Consider the following 22,159-nt stretch of genomic DNA (forward strand, 5'->3'; position numbering starts at 1 on the left):
ATTATGAGAGAGGAAGTAGCAGTATCTTCATCTTATAGATAGCTGCCTAAAGCACAGAGAGAGTACATGATCTGGCCAGGATCACACAAGGAGTCTATGACAAAGCAAAGAGTTGAACCCACATCTTCTGAGTCCCACCCCAGTATCTTATCTACATGGTTATCAAGACAAACTGACCATTATATAGTTTATTCGTGTTGGCTTCCTATTCGGTAGCATATGCACAATTTTTTAAAGATTTATCTACTTGAAAACTCCCTGTTAGTCTCTTTTTAATTTGTACTTTTTTGGATCCTTTTAAGGTGGGTAGCTGTGACCTTTGATTTTTTTGTGAGACTCAGATAGGAAAGAGTTGGATGTCTCAGCTATGCAAAGTGTCAGCTCCTTGGCTCAACACATACTTACTTAGGTTAGTAAGATTGCCAAAAAATAAGAGTCTGAGTGATTGCGAACTATAGAGTAGTGTGATGCAGATTGCCATGAAGGCACCTATTGTACTGCTATGAAGTCATTCAGACTGCTGCTGCATTTATGGCAATTTACAAAGGATGGACAGTTATACTTTTTGACTTTTAAAGCTATTACATGTTGGCAAGCTCCAGAACCTAAATTGAGATATGTTCCTCCAAGATGCTGATATTCTCTCGGGCTGAGGCAACACTGCTAAGTCTTCAGAGGAATAAAATGTATTTGTGGTAAATCAGCCCTGAAGGTCCTAAATTGACACCTCTTGATATTGCTGGCATGGCATGGCAATTCTCTGAGTGGCTCCCATAATTCTAAGTGATCTTTTCATTTTGAAACATAAATGCTAAACTCCCTGGTCTAAATAAATATTGTCAGCCCGATCCTATAGTCCTTGCTCAGGCAAAACTCCCACCGAAATCCCACTATTCACTTCAGTTTTGTCTCAACAAGGAATGCAGAGTCAGGACTCATGGGTCAGATTAACTGCAAATGGCACAGAGAGCTGTAGGGTGGGATTTTCAGAAATGCCCAGTGTTTCCATTGAGGGCAACACTCAGCGATTTTGAAAATTCCTCTCATAAATATCTTTCTGACCAGCCAGGCTCCTTTGCACCCACTGGGGGTGTTAACAGCACTGTCCTCCCTAGTGTTTGCTACAAAAGAGTAAAGAGAAAGCTTTGGCTCAATAGGTGCTCTACTGGTGAGAGGTGAGGTTCAGAATCAGCCTATTTTCCAGAGACCCTGGCCATATCCTTTTTCTGGCCAGTTATGGCCCTCTGTAGCCAACCGTGTGGAATGAGGTTTGTGGGCATAACCATCTCTCCTTGGCAGACATTCTGGTGACAGGGACCTGTTTTGTACGGGCCTGGAATGAATCTCACTATATGTATCTGCTTTATGTGGTATGGAAGTTAACACATTCATTTGTCGTGATCTGTTTGGCTCTGCTTACCCAGTTTGGGCAGGCTTATAATCTTTGCTCTAATACACCTGTCTGTCTGCATTGCAAACTGGCAGGCAGAGATTGAAAAAGAAGGGGGTAAATTTGATATCGTCAGTATTCTAGCCATGCAGCCAAGCTTGTTGATGGATGTTTGGACTTACATTTCCAGGCATCAGTTTGCAATGTCAGTCTTAAGAGTCAGACGGTGAATTAGGTGATCACAAAGTCAGGGGTTTTGGAACTAGTGGTAGGTTACTTTAGTACTTGCTTCTGCTCCTGAGAGTCTCTGGCTGTGTCCTTAACCATTTCAATTGCCATGTTGTTGCTCTGACTGAAAGTGATGGCAAGAAATAGTTAAATACTCCATGTCTGTTTTGAGACTGATGTTTCTGCTTCACTGAGTGTGGCATAAAGCTTCGAATGCATAGTCTGCTTTTTCAGTGCTTGTACGTCTAGGTGATATCCTCCTTTAGACCTTGCTGTCCAGTCCAGTTCAGCTGCCTGGATAAGATATTTTTGCTTCTATCCCATCCACCTATTTTAATTTTTAAAGATTCTGTTCTGAGGGAAGAGCAAACCACCACAATCAACCCACAGTGCTGAAGAATAGTGGAAACCATGATCTTCTCTTTCTCCAGAGATACAACATTAGTCTCTAAAGTGCCACGGGTACTCCTTTTCTTTTTGCGAACACAGACAGTGGCAGTGAAGGTTTCCTCATGCTTTCCCACCTCATGGAAAGCCAACTCTAAGGATAGATTACAATGTCTTTGGAGAGACTCGGCTAGTATGTCAGCTGCAAGGAAAAAAAAATATGTATGGCCGGATTCTGAGAACCACAGTCAGGCTCGGTAGTGCCTCCAATGGAACTACTCATGCAGTAAGTGCTACTTGACCTAAGTAAGGGTGTTAGTATCTGGCTCTGTATCCAGCACCATCATTATATAATGGTGGGTTCCTATGTCTCAGATAAGAGACCAGAAGATGTTTTTGCACATTAAAGTCAAATACCAGCGAATAAGGAAAACTAACAAAATCAAACTACGCTGCTTGGAGCCATTTCCATTTGCTTAGCCCTGTGAATGGAGTTTATCCTTTCCACAGATTTCTCTTCTTCAGACTGAAGTTTTGGCCACGTCGTGGAGGCTGTCTCCCTCTCTCTTCCTCCCCCCAGCAGCTCTGAATTTGTGATCATTTGGGCTAATAGCTCTGAAGAATCCCAGACTCCTTTTTAATAAAGTCTAGCTTAGCCTCCATGTTGCACTACTACTTCCTTTCTGTAATAGTGAGATATGAAACCACCGGCCAACTATATCTGCTCACCGTAGTGCTAATGGGGCTCTTGTATGGAGATCTCACTTCAACCTCAGAGCCTCTCTGGTCTGCAAGGGAAGGTTTCCTAAATGAGATCTGACAGCTTCAGGAAACATGGTGTCCTTTATCTACTTGGGCACAAAGACAAGATCTCTGGTTATTAAAGAAAAAAGACAGATGCATAAAAACACACACTTGGGAATGTGTGTAGGAAATGGAAAATATAGAGGCATGAAAAAGACACAGCAGGCTGTTTAAAAATGTAGAGAGAAATATTTTTTTTCTAACACAGTATTTTAAAATCCAAAGGCTCAGTGAAAGAGAAAGCCAGGGCATTGCAGGAAATGAAGTCTTAAGAGGACAGAAAAACAGAGGGTCTGATTTTCATGTACTCTAAGACCTCTTTATACCAGTCTGGCAGAATAAAGGGGTCTTAACTGTAATTTATGCCCACTTTAAGGCTCCTTTAGACTGCTAGAGGAGTGTAAAAGGGTCTTACTGTAAATGAGAATTAGTCCCAGAAAGTATTTAATAAGCACTATTTCTTCCAAACATTTATAAAGCAAAAGACTTAAAATCATTTATTTTGGCATTTACTGACTAGAAATATGCATAAAATACCCAGCACTCACATTTCAGGAAAACCATTTTAATGAATATGTTTTCCATACATAACTCAAAGAGCTCTGAATCCTGAAAGTTACCTTTTAGGTTAGGTGACTCTGATGGACTTGCCTCTGGGGGTGTTGTCAACCTGAAGCTGACCCTTTCTTAGTCTTGCTGACAACTAGATTAAGATTTCAAATCAGTATTTTCACAAGCCTTCAAGGAAGCAGATATTTTTAAGGACAAACTAAGTCGTGGTCATGGCACATTCACAAAACATCATCATCATCTCAGCATCCTTGACTTCTCAGGAGAACCGCATCTTGGAAAATGTTTGTAGTTCTGGGTGGATTGTATTCATATGTTTAAATGCATAAAAAATACTGTAATTGCAGTGTTGGGGATGTGAGAGGAAGCTCTCAAAAGCAAAATAATTCCCACAGTTAAGTTTCTTTTGGCTATGTTAATGCATCCATATTGCACATGATGTATATTTTTCCAATACACATTAGAAACAAAAATACATAGTCAAAGAAGTCTTGTTTGTAGTTTCAATATAGAAATTCTTTGATGGCCCACCTCAGGTCACAATGGCAATTCTACAGACTCACCTCCATTCCCATTTGGAACCCTGTGGTAGCCGCAGCAATGTCTTACATGGAATTTAATTAAGGAAGTGTTTATGTATTTTTAGTTGTCTTTTAATTCAGTTTAGCATCTAAAAGTAAACAGGAGGAGTCTACAGCCTGTGAGGAGGCAGCTCTGAGACCACCTGCAAGTGTTCTGGAGCACACCTCTGAGTTTAAGATATTCTGCATTACAATATGTATATATATTTAAAGGGAAAGATATATAAAGAATTCCACATATTTGTAAGGTGGTTGAGTTGACACTGTTCAGGTAACTCTCAGCTTAAGAATACTTGACCTTATACTCTTACATTAAAACTAATCTTGTTAATTTAATTTCTTAGGATTTTTGCAAGGCAAAAGTGGGAAATAATGTAAAGAAAATCTATAGACAGATCTTCTTGTCCATTTTACAAGCTCCTCTGATTTTGAAAATTCTTTCAAACAATAAATGTGCACCTAATTAGTTACTATGTTATTTTTGTTTCTGTGTTTACCAGGTAAGCAGGCATGTGGAGACTTAAAGGAATTTTCTAACACACTTACTTGTTATACAATTTTCAATACTCATAACTTTGGAACCTTAATTTAGAATTTACAAGCTTTCCATGTTACAGGTGTTTTGCACTCTTTAGCAGCATTGTTCTTTTAAGGCTTTTTTCCCAAAGGGGTTAATATTAGGTCAGCTCAACCTTACCAATTTTCTTTTACCTGGGAATTGTTTTCAGAAATTCCCAAGTAATGAAAATTCTGTTAAAGCTCATAGCTGCAAATGAGGATACAGTTGCTTCATTTCCTTTTGACAATGAGCCAAATTTTTCCCAGGTGAAACTCCATTGATTTAACACCGTTTGAACTAAGTTACACTGGGGATGAATTTGGTCAAGTGTGAGATATTTTTATTCATCTTTTCTTTAATTTCCTTTAGCTTAGCAGCCGAGTTAGGGCTGGTCAGAGGATTACAATGCAAGTTGAGGGGAAAACAAAACCACCTCTGTTCAAGAGTAATTTCCTTTTTAATACCCTAATGATTTAACCGCCATTTATAATGTGTTTCAGGTAGCCAAATTTCTACATCAATTTTGGAAGAAAGCTCACTACAGAGACTCCTTGTTTGGCTACTTCCCAAACCAGAAAATCACCACCTACCTTACAACAAAAGTATTATAAAGGGCAATGGAAATGTCAAAGCACTAGCAAGAAATCCCAGTAAACAGTGCTGTTATCAACTAAAGCCATACTACAGTTAGCTTGATCTACACCAATTACCCACAGCCTCAGCCATTCCTTCCAATGTATGCTAAGCTGCAAGGTATCACAATGGGAGGGTACTGAATATGTCTTCTCTGTAGCTACTGCTTTCTGTACCTGGAGCTGTGAGAGTCTTGGGTGGTTTCTGTTCATATGGTGTTTGTGCCAAGCTTTTTTCAGTTTTGGTTATTGTGGGTTCTCACCCACTGAGTTTCAGGATGAAGCAAAAACTGGAAGCAAAACTCAGCCAAAACCACCACTGAGCTGTTCATGGTTTTCACCTGAAATCATAAGTCAGCCCAAGTTTGCTGAAAGGTTAGCAAACCTGGCCTGAATATCGAGATTCAAGCAACCCCTTCCCCTCACCCCTGAAAAAAAATCAGGCTGTTTGGGTTTTGTGATGAAAGGCTTGAACAGCTCTAGCTAGACCCTCATTTTCCATGTCCAGATAAATGTTTTTTCAGCTACATTTATGAGGGTAAAAACCTACCAGCTGTTAATATTAATCACAAGTTTATAGTATAAGCATATTCTGAGTCTTATCCGTTCCCATTCAAGTCAATGACAAAACTCTCATCAACTTCAGAGCGGCATTTACAAAGTGCAGGAACATAAACACTATTCCAAAATGGAAATAGGGGGTCTCCTTGAACCAAAAGAGCCATAAATTAGGCAATATACTGAGAGCCTTTTGTTCTAGGTCAGCATTCCACTTCTAACTAAGGAACAGATCAGCTATGATGGTTAGGCGCAATGGAGGCAAGGACAATTTTCATCCTTAATGATGGAATCATCCAAATTTTGTTACAGGGCAATGAATGTCATTGTAACAGATGGGTGATTGCCGCAGTGATCAAAACCCAGGACCTCTGGATATGAAAGGATGAGCCTCCACTGCCTGTTTTAGTTTTGAAGCCTGTAGCTGACTCAGAAACATCTGTGAGGTCCAGCCACTAGAGGGAGACAGATTGCAACACTGTGTAAGCAAGAGCAATATCATCATAAGGACATGGTTTGGGAGTGTATGTCCCCATATTGTGTCCTGGGTTCCTTCCTATATTTACTTCAGCCTATATGGAAATAAATCATGCCTTGAAACTGCTTAAAATTATGCTAGTGCTTCCACCACTCTCACACACTTTAGGAACACTTAGAGCAATAAGATAATAGGTAGAACTGCCTGGCAAATGACTGGGCCAATTTAATGGAGATTGCAGTGGGAAAGACATGTGGTGAAGAAGAGAAATGAGAATTGAAATGCTGAGACGGGGAGGAATGATCATCTGGTGGAGAATTTTCTGTCAATTTTTTTTTCCAATGGAAAATGCAATTTCTGCAAAATCTTCACATTTTTGAGGAAAATTTCCATTTTGCTGATTTTTTTTCTGTTTTACTAACAGAGAGTTGAAAGGACATTTTTAATTTCAAGTTGGATCATTCCAAATTGAAAATATTTTGTTTCATTCAGTTCATCATTACTGGGTGTCCACCTGATTTGCTGTAATGCTTCCTGGGAGTTTTGTTTGGATGCCTAATGACCTTATTGTCCTCTCTGGGCTGGGCTTCCTGGCTGGCCTACATCTGACATGATGCAATGTGGTCTCTCCTTAAGCTGAAATGCAGCTGTGCATCATGGGAAGTCCCATGACCACAGCGGATCATGGGAGACATAGTCTAACCAGGGAGCCTGTACTATAAAAGAGAATTTTTTGTTCTGCTCAGTTCTAAAGATGATCAATTAACATTACAAATGGATTGTGTTCTTTTCAGGCATTGTAAAGAAGAAATATCATTTTCTTTTCTTCCCAAGGAAGCAGGATGGGGTTCTTTTTGAGCCTTACTTTAGATATATCAGGTCTTTTCATGTCCTGTTTTTTGGTAGGACTTTTAGGATTAGAAAACTGAGCAGGAGTTTTTGCAATTTTTCATGGAAGGGGAAGGAATGCTGTATATTTAACAAAAAGGTCTTTCCTTATAAGTGTTTGTCAGATGTTTGAGTTAAACATGGTAGGTGTTAACAAAGTCAAACAAGGTTTTAAACAGGAAGGTTAAATATACATTCCTCTCTCTCGGCTCAGGATTCACATCTTTGGTACTACCAATGTCATAATCCTATGAGTTGTGCATTGCATCTTCCAGGAAAATCAGTGTAATCAAAATTAATTTCCAATGCAAAAAAAAGTAAATAGCAAAAGAGACAGCATGTGCCACCTTTAAACATCATAATGAGGCAAAAAAGTTAAGAACTCCTTGCAGAACCCCTTGAATGGCTGTCTTTTTTCTCTGGATATCATGCTACCCTTTTGTATGACATGGAAAGCATGAAATCAAATATCAGAACAGAAGTTAACATTGTTAACATAATTTTACTCTATTTTTAAGGTAATTATAATGTTTAGTTGTTAGCGAAATCTGCTGCATTTACTTTGTGTGGATCTCTCAAATCAAAAGTGAAGGATGTGGTTTACAGACCTGCTTTGCTTGAAGTTTGGATTTTGAGTCTTACAGGTTATGTTTTATTTGGTTTGGGGCTCAGGTTCACTGAAAATTTTGAAACCTGAGAGAACCTTTCAGCAAACCTCATGGAGCATCAGGTTTTGTTGTCACCATTTTCATGGTAAAGAGGATGGATGGTCTTGTGATTAAAGGTCAGGGCTGGGAAATGGTAGATCTGGCTTCTATTTGTGGCTGACTCACTGATTTTTTGTAACAAGTTACTAAACCAGCCTGTGGCTCAGTTTCCCCATTGGTAAAGTGGAAATAATACTTCATGACATCATAGTGTGTTCTGGGCTTTAATTAGCTAAAGGACTTTAAACTCTACAGATAGGATATGCACATTTCTATCATATTATTGTCATCCTTATTTTGCTCAGACTTAAATAAACATGAGGCAGAAGATAACTTGTGCTGCCACACTTTTTATTCCAGCCTATGCAATTACTCTTGATTATGGTAACAATTAGAACTGTCCCGCTGTTGCCTTCTTGAGCTGGTTTGAATTTGTGGCCTAATGTGCCATACTTTCTGAGCACAATTTGCATGTATGTCTTCCACCCACTGCTTTGAAAATATACCTGTAAAAACAATGGCAGACAATTTAATATGTTTGTTTGCAGCCTCAGTCTCATCTTCACTAAGGAGTTAGGGGTGCACGTCAAAAGGAGCAAATATCTTTGTGTCCATAAGAAAAATGTGGGGTCGTCATGGGTGCATCAAACACAAGAAGCTCTGAGGAGGATTGTAGGATTTTACTATAGTGACTCAGACAATTGCTCTGTCATGTCCCATATTCTGCAAGCAGGGCACTTCCCAATCCATGGGGAAAGGGGTGTATATGGAATCCTTTGAGAATGGTGGTCTGGTTATCCTTATCTCAACACCCATAGCTAGAAGTGTTACCCGGGGTCACAGATATACTCAGCCCTCTTTTTAAAAAGATCCATCCATCGTATTTGGCTCTTGACCCTTCCCCCCGCCCCCCCCCCCCAGAAAAATTCCAAAGGTGACCCTTGGCTGTCTGAGTTAGTATTTCTGTTCATTGGTTTGCCATTAACTTTTTCTTGGGACTTCTTATTTGGCAAAAAATGGACTATGGAAACTCTGGATTCTAAAGTAACTTGGATGCTCTCCAGGCAAGTGAATATAATCTGTATGTTCTGCAGTAACCTGTCCTGTCTAGCGTACATTTAAAATGCGGGGTGGTGCAACATCTCAGAGAAGAGAGGACAGTCAATCTCAAGGGTAAGGGCTAAGAATGGAGCAGTGCTGAGGACAACCTTATGGGCAAATTATTCTGTTGAGGCACTGGCCTCAGGTGTCGCACAAATCCAGGGGGAACTCTAGGAGGCATTATGCCTCAGGGAGCTGCAATGCCTTCCAGAACATTCCAGTGTACAGGGGACGTGCACAGGCTGCTTAGGAAAGTGAAACATGCTCTCCATTTTAAGGCCAGCCTGCTCTGCTGGTAGACGCAAAGAGGGTGGTGGGGCATGTCTACATCTACCCTTTGGAATAGCTGACACCCCAAGGATTGCTGGTTGGAGCATGTGTAAATATGACCTCTTTTACAATTGCTAAAATCATTTGGAAGAATAAAAGAGAGAACTGTTTTGAGAGGTAAATGGTCTGACCCTTGTACTAGTGTTCTGCAATTGCATTTTCCTTTCTTATTGCTGGTTGTTTGGAAATAGGCAGCTTAGTTAGGAACCAGACAGATGGTTTTGGGAAGCCAAAGGTTTTACAGGTCCAAGTGCTAGTCAAATTCAACTCAAACATGGTCAGTTGAAATGGGCAAAGAGGGCCCCTGAGTAAATTACCCAGTGTTTAACTTTGTGAACGAAGTCTGGCCTCCCAAGCACAGTCCCATGTAACTTCAGGAAAATTCAGAGTTCTCAAGCTGCCTTGGGAAATGGGGAATATAAAAGACTATTCATAATATCAATTAATCCTGATGAGAAAATGTCATAATCAAGGAGTCCGGGGGCTGCATTACTTTTCATTTTGGAAAACAAACCAACCCAGGATTGATCTTGAAGAAATGACATATATTTGTTCAAAATGAATGAAGCAAGCTTGCTTTTCTCTCTCTCTCTCTCTCTCTCTCTTTCCTTTTCAACTAATGAGACTCATTCTGGGGAGTACAGTCCTATACATTAGCAGACCCATATTATACCCTTAAACTATATATATTTATCAAAATGTTAATTCTTCCAAGCCTTGGCAATACATTATGTACTTATATGCCAAATTATTCCATTTTAATGGAAAAAGAGCAGAAATATTAAGGAATTCATGTGTATCTGAGTTTTGCACATCAGTCTTCTAAGGCAGCACATAACAAAGGTCAGTGATAGCCTGGTGCAGTGTTTTGTGTAGCACATCATTCTATGAGAAAATGTGCCTAAGTTCCTTCTAAAATATTGTTTTCAAGTATGGTTACTACTGAATTTATTTCTAAATGACAAGTTTTATTTGTCTGCATTTTGATATGTTTAGGGGAAACTCAGGCTGACAGTTAGAGGAGGCAGGAAGAGGGAACCACAACAAGTTCCACCCAAACACAAAATGTCATCTCTTCCCTAGCTAGGATACAAACGCATCCTGATGAAAAAAGCGCAGACATTTAAAAGTTTCTGACATGTGTCACAGACACAGCCATTGAACCACTGCTCCTGATGTAGCTTGATTTGACAGCATCCAAGCCATTGGAGCTGGCTGCGGGACATACAAAGTTTGGTGTGTGTCGCATTTAATCCTTGTCATGGCACATCTAGAGAATAAAAAAGACAAATAGACATGGGCGGTAGTAATAGTTCAGAAAACTCAAAATAATGCTTCCCAGTCTAATTGATATTATAAAGCGGTGCTAACACAGACCAGCTCTCAAATATAGGTAGACAGAAGGTCAGCAGACTTTTAAAACAAAAATTCCCCAAGACATATGCATAAATCTGTCAAGCTGTTCTCTAAAGTTGACCCAAATGCATGAACTATGGATTCAGAAATATGATCATGCCAGAGATGTTCTTCAATAGTCAAGATTAATAAAGAGAGCAAGGGTTGGTCCTCAGCTGGTGTTCATCAACATAACTGCATTGATGTCACTGATTTACACCAGTTGAGGCTCTGGCTGATACTGATGATTATTGTAGCAGCAATCAGATGCTTTATTGATTATACTATGTCTGGATATTTTGCAATCTGAGGTTCTAATCATGTTTCAAAAAGATCTACTTGTAATGTTGAGTTGCAGTCAACATTCTATAACAATCACATTGTTTGTAAATATCATGCCAGAATTTTGTTTGAAACGTTGCAGTTTTTAGTGGGTATCCACAAACTTTTGTTCAATTGCTTAGAATGGCACACGGATTGTAATGTTATAATTGCTTAGAATGGCACACGGATTGTATCAAAGATCACCTGATTTAAGAGCTTTAAAGAGAATTTATTTTTAATATCCATTAGCTTGTCATTGATTGCAGCAAATACGCATATGATCTTTCAGTTTAATATAAGGGACACTTTTCTTATTTAATGGCCTAGGAGGTGAATATAATGGATTCAGTTTTAGCATTTTCCAAATATGATCAGACTTTGATAATGTGAGTCCTCTGGCAAACTGCATTAAAAAAAATCCTTCCTATAAAAATATCACTGGTGCCTACAAGCTATGAGACTGGTTTCCTCTTAAATATTTTGTCTACCTAGGCATAGTGATAAATGAAGCACTAGTTTAACAGTATATTTCTTCTATACATTAAAACAGGTAAGTAAGAAAATTATGATATTACAGACATTATGGTAGTGGAACATAAGATTCTGTGATGGAATGTGTGTGGAATACACCGTTTTGCTTTGTTTAGAGGATTGGCAAATAAGTTTATTACCTCCCGCCGACTCCCAGATTTGTTTGTGGTGCTGCACGGGAGGAAGGGCGAGCTTGTTTTGGTTTTGTCCTCCAGTTAAATGTACTCTTCTCTTTGCCTTTCTGAGTTCCAGCTAGAAGCAGAGCTGAAAGCATGAAAACACTGTGAGAAATGCTGCTGTTTTGGTATTTCCATCTGGGATCAGAAACAGGAAAGCCATTTATCTCAGGAGAAAGCCTGTCCTTGTTAGATCTAGCCTAACGTCTCACGCCAAGAGATTCAGATATCTCAATGAGCATCCAAACTTTGGGATGTTTAACCAAACTGAGCTTGAACTCTGAACATTTTAAAGTTCATCCATCACCAATTCTGATGCCGGTTTATGCTGAAATTCAAACGTGGCTCACCTCAGCTTCCTCTGGAAGTAGAAGATGCTCAGCATCATGCAAGATATGGGCTTCTTCCTGTCACATGCTTTCGTATGCCTTTAAAACTGATGTGTGAGAGGTGGAGCTGTGAGTGAAGAGCATATCCTCTCCCTTCATCTGCACATGAAGAGGGAACTCAAGCAGTGGCAACAAGATTGTCCAGTCGTCAGTAGCAGGTAGAGTTTAGGGTGACTGTGCAGGGTGTCTGTTCCCCATACACGTCATGGGGAATTGTTGCACCTGACGCTTATATGAAGGTGTGTTATAGGTAGGCCAGAGCTAATGGATCCTCCACTACGTGTCTCAACCCCTCGAACAGGCTTCCTAGAAGTATAAGTGTGTGTGTTAGGGTTGAGCCATGATATCTACTAGGCTGTTCAGTCTCTGAATGTGTCAAGGCTGTAGCTCCACCCCTCAAAATTTGAGCGGAGGATTCCTTCTTTCTTTCCCCCCACAGAGTTACCCAGAGAACAGCTATTGCTGGGGCTGTGTGTGCTGGGAGAGAGAGGGCTTGGTCCTAAAAGTGAAAATAACAAGTTGGCATTTCACCAAACTAGATAAAAATCAAATATCCATCCTCCCATCCCTCTCCCCAGTCTACACTCTCCCAGAATGTATTCTAGCCATGCAGGTTGGCAGCAAAGCTGTTTGCATATACACAAGAAACTTGGAATAAGCCACACACAACTCATCTGGTTTGTCTGAAACTCACAACTCAGCCAAGCTTTATCAGAAGGCTCCTAAACTTTTCCAACAAACTAGGGCTAAAGCTTTAAATGAACCTAGGTCAGTTTAGAGCATCATATTTAAGACCTTGAGAAAGCAGGGGAAGCAGAATGCTTTGGACTGAAGGGGTTGGAGTTTGTTTGTTTTTTGTGGTGATGGTGGTGTGTCAGAAACCAGATTTTAATGTGGGGTTCCAATGGAAGAAGCATTTTTATAACTGACCAGTGGAGTCAAATTACTGAGCTTCACAGGTCTCTAGCCAGAAACACTTTTCTCCAAAAACAAACTGTTTTTTCACTTTGCTAAATGAAAATATCATGTGAAATTCTAAAAACAAATCAAGAAACAGTTTGGGCAAACCCACTGACATTCATTAAGTAAAGTGCTAAATCACATGTCATTGACTTCAAGTCAGAAGGAATGCTCCTGAAGTGAATCCAGTAACTGAATGAATAACACATCTGGTTGAACTAATGTTTTGTTTGAAACTTTTTAAAATTGAAAATATTGTCTTTTTTGGAAACTGGAAATTTTTATGGAAAGCTTCAAATTTTTGGAAAATTTCCTGTTTTTCATCAAAACCAGACACTTCAGTATATGACAAATTTGAAATTTTGGTTTTCATTTTTTTTTTCTCCTTTCTTCCTTTTCCCCCTTTATTTTTTTCTTGATCATTTTGTCCATTTTTTTTGCCACTGAATACAGCAGAATTAATTATACCCATTTTTCAGTTTTTCATCTTTCTTTTTGTTAGTTTGTAACTACCTAAATGTCTCCATCTTTTGAAAAGCTATAGTGTGAAAAAAATGAAACATGAAAACAAGAATGAATGAAAAAGTAGAGGGCGAAAATAACAAAAACCCAGGACAATCATTCATTCTACTGCATGGCAAAAAGAAGGAGAAAAGGGTGATGTAAAAGCCTGCCCATGGGCTGGAGAACCTGGAGCTAAGACAGCCCTGATTACAAGGTGAATCCCACCTCAGAGGAATCAGGTGATTGAAATATAAAAGGCAGCAGGAAGCCTTGGAGGTGGACTGAGAGAAGTAGTTGGTACTGTAAGAGGTCTTACGTTAAGCTAGGAAAACCCAGGAAACCAGAGACTATGCGGAGCTAGAACTGATGAAAACTTTGTGTGTGTGTGTGTGTGTGTGTGTGTGTGTGTGTGTTTTGAGACTTCTGTTTCTGACAAACTCTGTTACCAGTCAGGTGAAGAGTGAATAAAAGGATTTTGGGCAGAGAAGGTAACTGGAACCTGAATAAATTCTTAAAGGGGAAGAGATGAGTGGCGGCCACGTTATTACAAGGGGAAAAAAAACCAAAATACTGAATTTTGGAAATATTGAAATTTTGAAATTCAAAAAAATAATGAAAAAATTTGAAAAATAACATACATTCCATTTTGGAACAAAAATGTATTTGAAATTATAAAATGTATTGTCAAACTGCTTTGTTGATTTTTCAGTCTAGTAAATAAGTAGAAGTGTATACATTGAAATTATGTTTTCAAAATGTATCTTTTCTTTCATGTTAGAGGGCCATAAGTAACATTTTTATTATTCATGTGTAATTCTGTAATGATCCTATGGTAGTGCATATGAACAGGAGCCATAGTTAAGGTTATTGTGGGAAAACTTTCTCCCTTTCTTAAATTTTGACCTTAACATTTAGGGGTGGGGATTGGGTATTATTTCCTTGTTAATATATAATAAACTTCACCTAGGAAAAACTAGATTAAGCTAAGGAGAGAACGTTTTCACTTATGTTACTCTGTTGAGATTCCAGATACTTACCTGGGCCCTAATTAAACCTGTATACATAATAATCAGCACCAGCTGTACATTATTTATCTCTGTGACAGAAACTCTGGATTCAGTTCTTCGATAGATTTTTCAGGGAATTTATGCAAGTAACTCCCATTTGCCTTAATAGGAGTTACACCTCACAGTATAATAAATGATCTGTGCAGCATGGGAAGATATGTCAAAAGTCTCCTAGAGCGTGGTATGGTTTTTAAGAATTTGTTTTCTGTTGTATTCACTTTCATAGTATTCTCTCTGTGTTATAAAATGTCTGGTTGAACTGATTTGTAGCATTATAAATTAATGCTGCAAGTATCATTATTAAGTGAGCATCTGATCATTGTGTATAATAGAAAAAGGCAAATATGGCACAGAACACTTTCATATAATAATTACTGGCCCATTTGTATCTTTCTTGTTAAAGGTGCAAATGCTATACACTCTAATTGAGAATGTTGGGCTATATTGTACTTTGCTTATCCTATGCAGATTACACAGGAGATCCTTGCTTTTCTTTATTATTATTATCTGTGGTCCCTTTTTTTTTTTAGTTCAGAGTGACTAACTTGTCTGTCTTTTATATTTTGGGGCATGTGGTATTTTTTAAATCAAAGTATTCAATTAGAAGGGTCAGGATTTACAGATGCTAAACATAATTGCAACATAATACTAACACAGACTCAAGTGGGAAGTAACACTGTAATACCAATAAATCATCATCATATACTGTAGTAGGCCCCAACCAGGTTTGGATCCCGTCATGTTAGGTGAATAGAAAAGACAAAGACACAGGGAGGAAGGAATTGTACTGCAATATTGTGCAGTAATAGCTCATAACTCTGTATGCTAGATTTTCTAGTCGAGTGGAGCTGGGCCAGAATGGAGTACAGGTAGCTTTAAGTGACTATTGTGGATCCCTGATGTGGGGGCTGGCTGGCCAGCCAGCTTAAAACAGAGCAGCTCCAAGGCTGTAACTGGCTGCTTTGGGCTCAAAGGGCTAACTCTCGAAGCCCCTTCCTCCTGAAAGGATAATTCACAGTTATAAAAATGGGCCTGAGGCTGTAAATCCTTTTGTGATTAGACCTTAGGGACCAGAACCTGCCCCCTTACTGACATTGGGAAGCATCATCCTCTGTGCTGATTTTATTAAAAACCAAGTTGAACGGGACTGTTTGTGGGGTAAGTTAACATCTTCAGTAAGATTGGCAGAACCTGGCCCTTTGTGAGTAGCTTTTCGGTGCGACTACTGTTGTGTAAGGGTTGGCAGGATTGCACCCTCTACAGCAGTGGTTCTCACTGACAGTCTCTGACATCTCCCTTGCACAGTTTAGGAAGGCAGCAAGCCTGTGCATGGTATCAAAAAGAGTGAGAAACACTGCCCTGCAGCATGCCTAAGAGGAAGCCCTTCAACTCACCCCTGAAATGCAGCCACCACTGTGGTGATAGAGTGGCAGCCAATAGTGGGAGGAGAAATTTTGACCAAGAGCTCTAGCAAAACCTTCTTGTTAGTGAAGGTGGCATAGGATCTTCCATCTCCATACAGTATAAGTCAGGGAAATGTCTTGTCTGGAAGAGCAACATGCTGCTGCTTCTTGGGGGTAATAAAAAGAGGGAATAATTTCTAATGCTGCTGCCCTTGGCCTTTCTGAAAGTCACCTTCTGCTCTGTCTGGGGGGTCATCTCATCTGTATGGTGCAAGATGCAGCAATCTCATGCCCCACATTGTCTTCTGATTTGCACAGCTACATTGGTTCCCATACGTGCCAAACTTTGATTTTCCTACAGTGTTATTTGACATTATTTTTGTCATGCTCACTTCAGAAGAACAATTCCTACAGCGTGGAAAGGGAGGAGGCATGAAACTTGCTCACAGAAGGGCAAACAATCTATTGTGGTACTGAACTTTCCCTCCCACATGCTCACTCAGAGACTGGTCACTTTTTTAATATAATAAAGGATGAAATGGTTAAATACATCACAGTTTTGCCAATAATAGGTGTTGGTGTATAAGTCTAACTGGCAGTCAGACTGCCCAAGCTATTGATTTTACTGTCTAATGGCTGAAAGAGATGTTATCTTGATTAATTAGAAGTCAAAAACAAATGCATCTTGTTTCTAATAGATCTCCTGGCATTTGCTTTCTTTTTCCCCCTCACTGATGGTGTTGTACATGTACCTCTAAAATGTTATAAACTGAAAAGCTATCAAGGTCAGCCGTATACAAGCCCCAGTGACTTTACTTCAACTGTCATTGAGTCCTTAAAACACACTCAAAATTTTGGGATGGAAGGAGTATAATTTTAAGGCATATACTAACTAATTGAACCTTAACAAATGAAGACCCTAACAGCCTACTATATATGTAACTTAAGCTCACAACAGATAACTCCTTTTCATTAGAATATTGGACAATAATGCTGAAAATGCCATTTGGTTTTCCTTTCCCTGGACATTTGTTAATGTGAATAAATGAGAACAATATTTTTCTCTTTTGAATTTATTATTTAACTGGTAAATTATAATTGGTCTGTATTGCTAACTAACACTCATGAGCTAGTTTCAAAAGAACATTGCAACAAAATATGATATGGAAGTGAATCTCATTTAATCAGATACTTGAAGTTGAAGAAAAGTAAAATATTAAACTACAAACTATTTTTAAAATTAAAAAATAAAAATCTAAACCCTAATCTTACCATTTTAAATGATTATTTTTCTTATTTATAGATTTTGGGGACAGGAGACCCTCTTTTCATTATATGTTTAAACAGCATCTTGCACAATAGGTCCCATGTCCTGACTGAAGACTGTAACACAAATAATTCTTCATCATCTATTTTAGTAGGGCCAGAGGTGTCTACCAGGTTTGGGTCCCATTATGTTACGTGATGAACACACACACAGTACATGATAGACCCTGCCGCAAAAGCTAGCATCTGATCCAACTCCCACTGAAGTCAATGGAAGTCTTTCCACTGACATCATAGGGACATCCAGCCCTAAATGAGCACTGTACATTTAAGGAAATTATTTTATTTAACATTTTGGACTAGACTGTGAAAAAGTTTTCAATCTGGCCCCTGTTTTTGTGCATGTTTACTCCTAGCTATGCACGTTTCCAGCAGTGACTCCTGTATGAGTAGTTGATAGAACTTACATGCACAAAACCACTCCTACAATTAATCTTCCCACCATTTATATCACAATTTACATTTCAGAGCATCCTTAAGAATTTCACAAATTTAGAGCCAATTCCTATTCTCTTCAGCCACATGAGTCACCCTCTTGTCTTCAATGCATTACTCTTGTGAGCAGTATCGGAACTTTAAGTTAATTTATAAACTATATAGGGATAAATGAATCCATCCAACCATTAAATGAGCAAAATATTGTATTGGTTAAAATGGTAATCCTTTTGCCTTTCACTGTGCACTTGCTGATGTGCATCAGTTAGAACCATATTCTCACATTTGAATTTTGAAGTTCCAGAGGAGATCCTTTCAGTTGTAACTGGTCTGATTTTAACAGTCTATACCTGCTAGTTATTTCATGTCTGTTTCGCCATCTCAGAAATCCTGAAGGTGTATACACACACAAATATTTTCTGTCTGTGATGGCATATAATGTGGCTTGTTAGCAAAACACAAACCACTGCTTTTGTCACTTTTTCTTCTGCATCATCTCAGTGCTTGCATGATTTCCTTTTTCTCTTTAATTTCTCCACAATATTTTAGCATACAGTTAACTTGAAATCTCAGTCCTCTCCTTTCAAGTTTTGTTGACTTGCTCCATGAAAGAAGAGCATCTGAAGAAAGATGGCCTCCAGTGCAGCACAATTTATAGGTATGGAGTGGTTTAAACAGCCAATTTGTAAAACTTGAGACTCAATTTATGTGCTGCTTTTCCCATGGATTTTACTTAGAAAAAGTGTAATATGCACAAAACTTCTATTCAACTAATCCCAGCTTTTCCTTAGCAACTAGATCTCTCAAAAAAAGGAAGCTTGCTCAGTTCAAGCAGTTCAGATCTCTGAAAATAAGAAATACAAATACTCTAAAAAAGGTCAGGATGTAAATCAAGGACATGTAGTGGTTATTTTAATTGGCATCTTTGGCATCACTTATGCAATGTTTTATTATACTGTTCAATAAAACGTGAAGTTACTACAGCAACCACAATATCGCTCGTCACCTCCTACTGTGTGCCTGTGAAATGTTGAGTGCCACTTTGTTTTATTTCTTTTTTGGATTCACAGAACAATGTAAATTTAGTGCTGTTGATGGGTGCTGGATTAAGAGCATTGGAGCACAGAATTGGGTAGTGGTAAAGTAGAATAATCTAATCTAATCTGCCCTGCCAATCTCCTTCAGCTCTTATGAAAGACCTTTCCCTAGGCAGGGTGAATAGTTCAATCTTTAGCATTCTGGGACTACCAGCAAGGGTGCCTGTTAGTGCCAATTGTGTTGGAGGTTTTGTGATGTAAGATCCTGTTCAGCAGCAAATAAACTGACACTGATCAATTCATTTTACGTAGACCATACATCAACAACAAATCTTCATAGAATCATAGAAGGGACCCCAAGAGTCATCTAATCTACCCCCCTGCCAAGATGCAGGATTTGTTGTGTCTAAACCATCCAAGACAGATGGCTATGCAGCCTCCTTTTGAAAACTCCCGTGAAGGAGCTTCCACAACCTCCCTAAGCAGTCTGTTCCATTGTCCTACTGTTCCGACTTCTCACTCTTAGGAAGTTGTTCCTGAAATTTAATCTAAATCTGCTATGCTGTACGTTTGAATCCCTTGCCTCTTGTCTTCTTCATCGCTATATTCTTGCTTTCTATTGGAACTGTTGACTCTGTACCCAGGTACCAGCCATCAGAGAAGTTTTATACCTCTTCAAGGTGAGGCATGGGATTATACAGTAAAATAATAGACTGCTGACATGTACATATTTTAATGTGTATATTGTAATTATTTGTATTGCATTAGCACCTGGGCACCCCAATCGTGGACCAGGACCTCATTGTGCTAAGTTCTCTCCCAAAGGAGACATATCTGAGCACCATTTGTGGAATAAGAGAAAATAAAAGCTATATTATATTGATTCAGGAAGTTTACATGCAGAAAATACAAAGTCTCTCATCTGAATCCTAGAATTGCTGTCAGTGTCCTGGCTTTGCTGTTAAGAAGGACCCAGCTAATTCAGTCAGGTTTACTCTGTCTGACACAGCTTTGAGTGACAGGCATGACCCAGTGCACATCCACTGAAAACTAGCATCAGGGAATGACATACAGTTTGATAACATAAGATGCTTAGGTTTTTTGGCTCAAGTGAGATGTTCAGAGCTAATAGCCCTGTGAGCAGAGTTTTAGCTGTGATCTCTACCTTGAGATATGGGTTATGTCTGGCTCAGGAAAAAGGGGAAAGAATGAAAGCTTATTTCTAGAAAGGTTTCCGATGAGCAGCATTTGTCATTGAGGGGGAGATGGGTATAATTAGCTTGTCAGTCTAGTTTGGGCTGAGCTGGCTTTCTGTGGTAAGAAAGATGGACTAACTGCCAGAAGAGCTGACAGGCAGTCGATAATGCAGCAATTAATGTCATAAATAATTCTGGAACCAATTATATCAAAATGGACTCCAAGCTTTAAAAGGAACAGAATTCCCTTATTCTTCCTGCTAACAGCAAGAAACAGCTTTCATTTTTCTCTGTAATTACTTTTCATTGTATATAGCCATAAAGTAGGGATTTTCTGTCCATATTTAAAACTCGCCTCCCCTGCCTCTCTCCCTCCATGCTCCTTACTCCATAGAATAAGGTTGTTACACTAGATCTTCACTGGGATGAACGTATAATCTTTTAGCATGGCTGTTAAATGTTAACTCCTGCTGCACCTAAATGATTAAGAGTCAAGTTTTCTCAAATGTCATAGGCAATGACAGTACAGAGCACCAAACAATGGCATTTGGAAATTAAGACATTTGTGATATAAATTGATTTGTCTTATTATTTTAAAGGTTGCTCTGACTTTGCTTACATGGAACTTATTGATTCCCCCTGCCCTTCTTGTACAGTTACAACCACGGAATCCTAGCCAAACGATTCCCTTTACACTGCAAACAAAATTCAGCACAACCCATGTGAGTTGATGGGCATTTTGTAACCCTGTCAAAAGATGGCATCTTATAAGGCATCCTCTAAAGTGACAGCCTCCATGGCTAATTTTCTATATACTGTAGTACACGTGCAGATAATGCCAAGGCTATGATACCTCTAATGGCAAAACTTCACACACTACTGCTGTTGCTAATGGTCTTTTCTGTAGCCTCATCAGCTGTTTCTGCTGTTTAAAACATAAAAAATGGACTGTGGAAGAAGCAAATTACTGTAGCATTAATTCACAGCTTTGTTCAGAGCCTAACAAACGTTTCCAACTTTTCATTTGTGGTGGCATTTTACTCCTGGGAGGTTGGGGAAAACAGTTCATGAAGTTCCCATGGTTTTAAAACCAGAAACATCTGCTGGTGTCATATGCAGTTCGCTGGTCTGTTTCAGGAGTAAAGAAATCCTGCAGCTGATCAGCTCTCCCCTTAGCAGTAGGTGTCACAACTGTGAGTGGTAATTCTGGCAGAGAGATTTGGAGGACATAGCATAATTAGGCCAGCTAACAAATGCATAAACACTGACATTTACCATATTTAAAACCAGAAACGTGTCTGCTGTTCTGTACATTGTTTCAGGCCCCAACAATAGAGACAAAACTAGTTTAATCAAGCTTTCGAGGAACAAAGGGCTTTCAGATTTTTCAGCACATTGCTCGCTCTCTCTGATGGAACAATCTGTGGAGGCCAAAGCACGGGATTTGGAATTCCGAGACTGGTTCCATTCCAAGCCTTGCTACAGAAATGCTGCATGACCTCTGGAAAATCGCTTGCTTTATCTGTTGCCTCAGTTTCCCCATCTGAGAAATGCATAGGACATCCCCTCACAAAGACTGTGTGTGGGTTAATGTTTTAAAGTACTCTGAGATCCTCAGAAGGAAGGTGCTATGGAAGAATGACATATTCGTCTGATTTGGGAGAACTGGTGCATCCATCCCATATCTCAATAATGAGCCTATTCTGTCCCTACTACATAGCTCTGTGAGGCCTGAATATGAGGCACTGTGTTTAAATAATAATATTAACTCAGTTTAAACTGTAGGTTATCTGATTTAAATTCAGTCATGGAGACACAATTAACTCACCTTTGCAGTTCTTTGAAATCATCATAGATGGTAGAGGCAGGACTTTGGCAGAGGCTTCTTAGGCCAACTAATTCTGCTGCTTACTGACAGTAGTACTTCTAAAATTTACTTCACTCTTTTAGAGAATCACAGAACACAGGGTTGGAAGGGACCACAAGAGAGTTCATCTAGTTCAGTCCCCTATTCCTATCTCCCTTCAGTGATGGTGCCTTTTTCAGTGTGCAGACCTTATTGTCCAAATGGAAATACCTGGTAGTGTTGACTGGGCTTAGCCAAAATAAAGGTGAAAGGGTGTGTTAGATGCATGGTGTCATTTCTTGCCATTAATTTGTCTGCAAAACTCCTGTTGATCTCTGTTCAGTGGATGTTCTGTGC

This window comes from Dermochelys coriacea, chromosome 7, assembly GCF_009764565.3.
Source record: "Dermochelys coriacea isolate rDerCor1 chromosome 7, rDerCor1.pri.v4, whole genome shotgun sequence".
In the NCBI taxonomy this organism is placed as follows: domain Eukaryota; kingdom Metazoa; phylum Chordata; order Testudines; family Dermochelyidae; genus Dermochelys; species Dermochelys coriacea.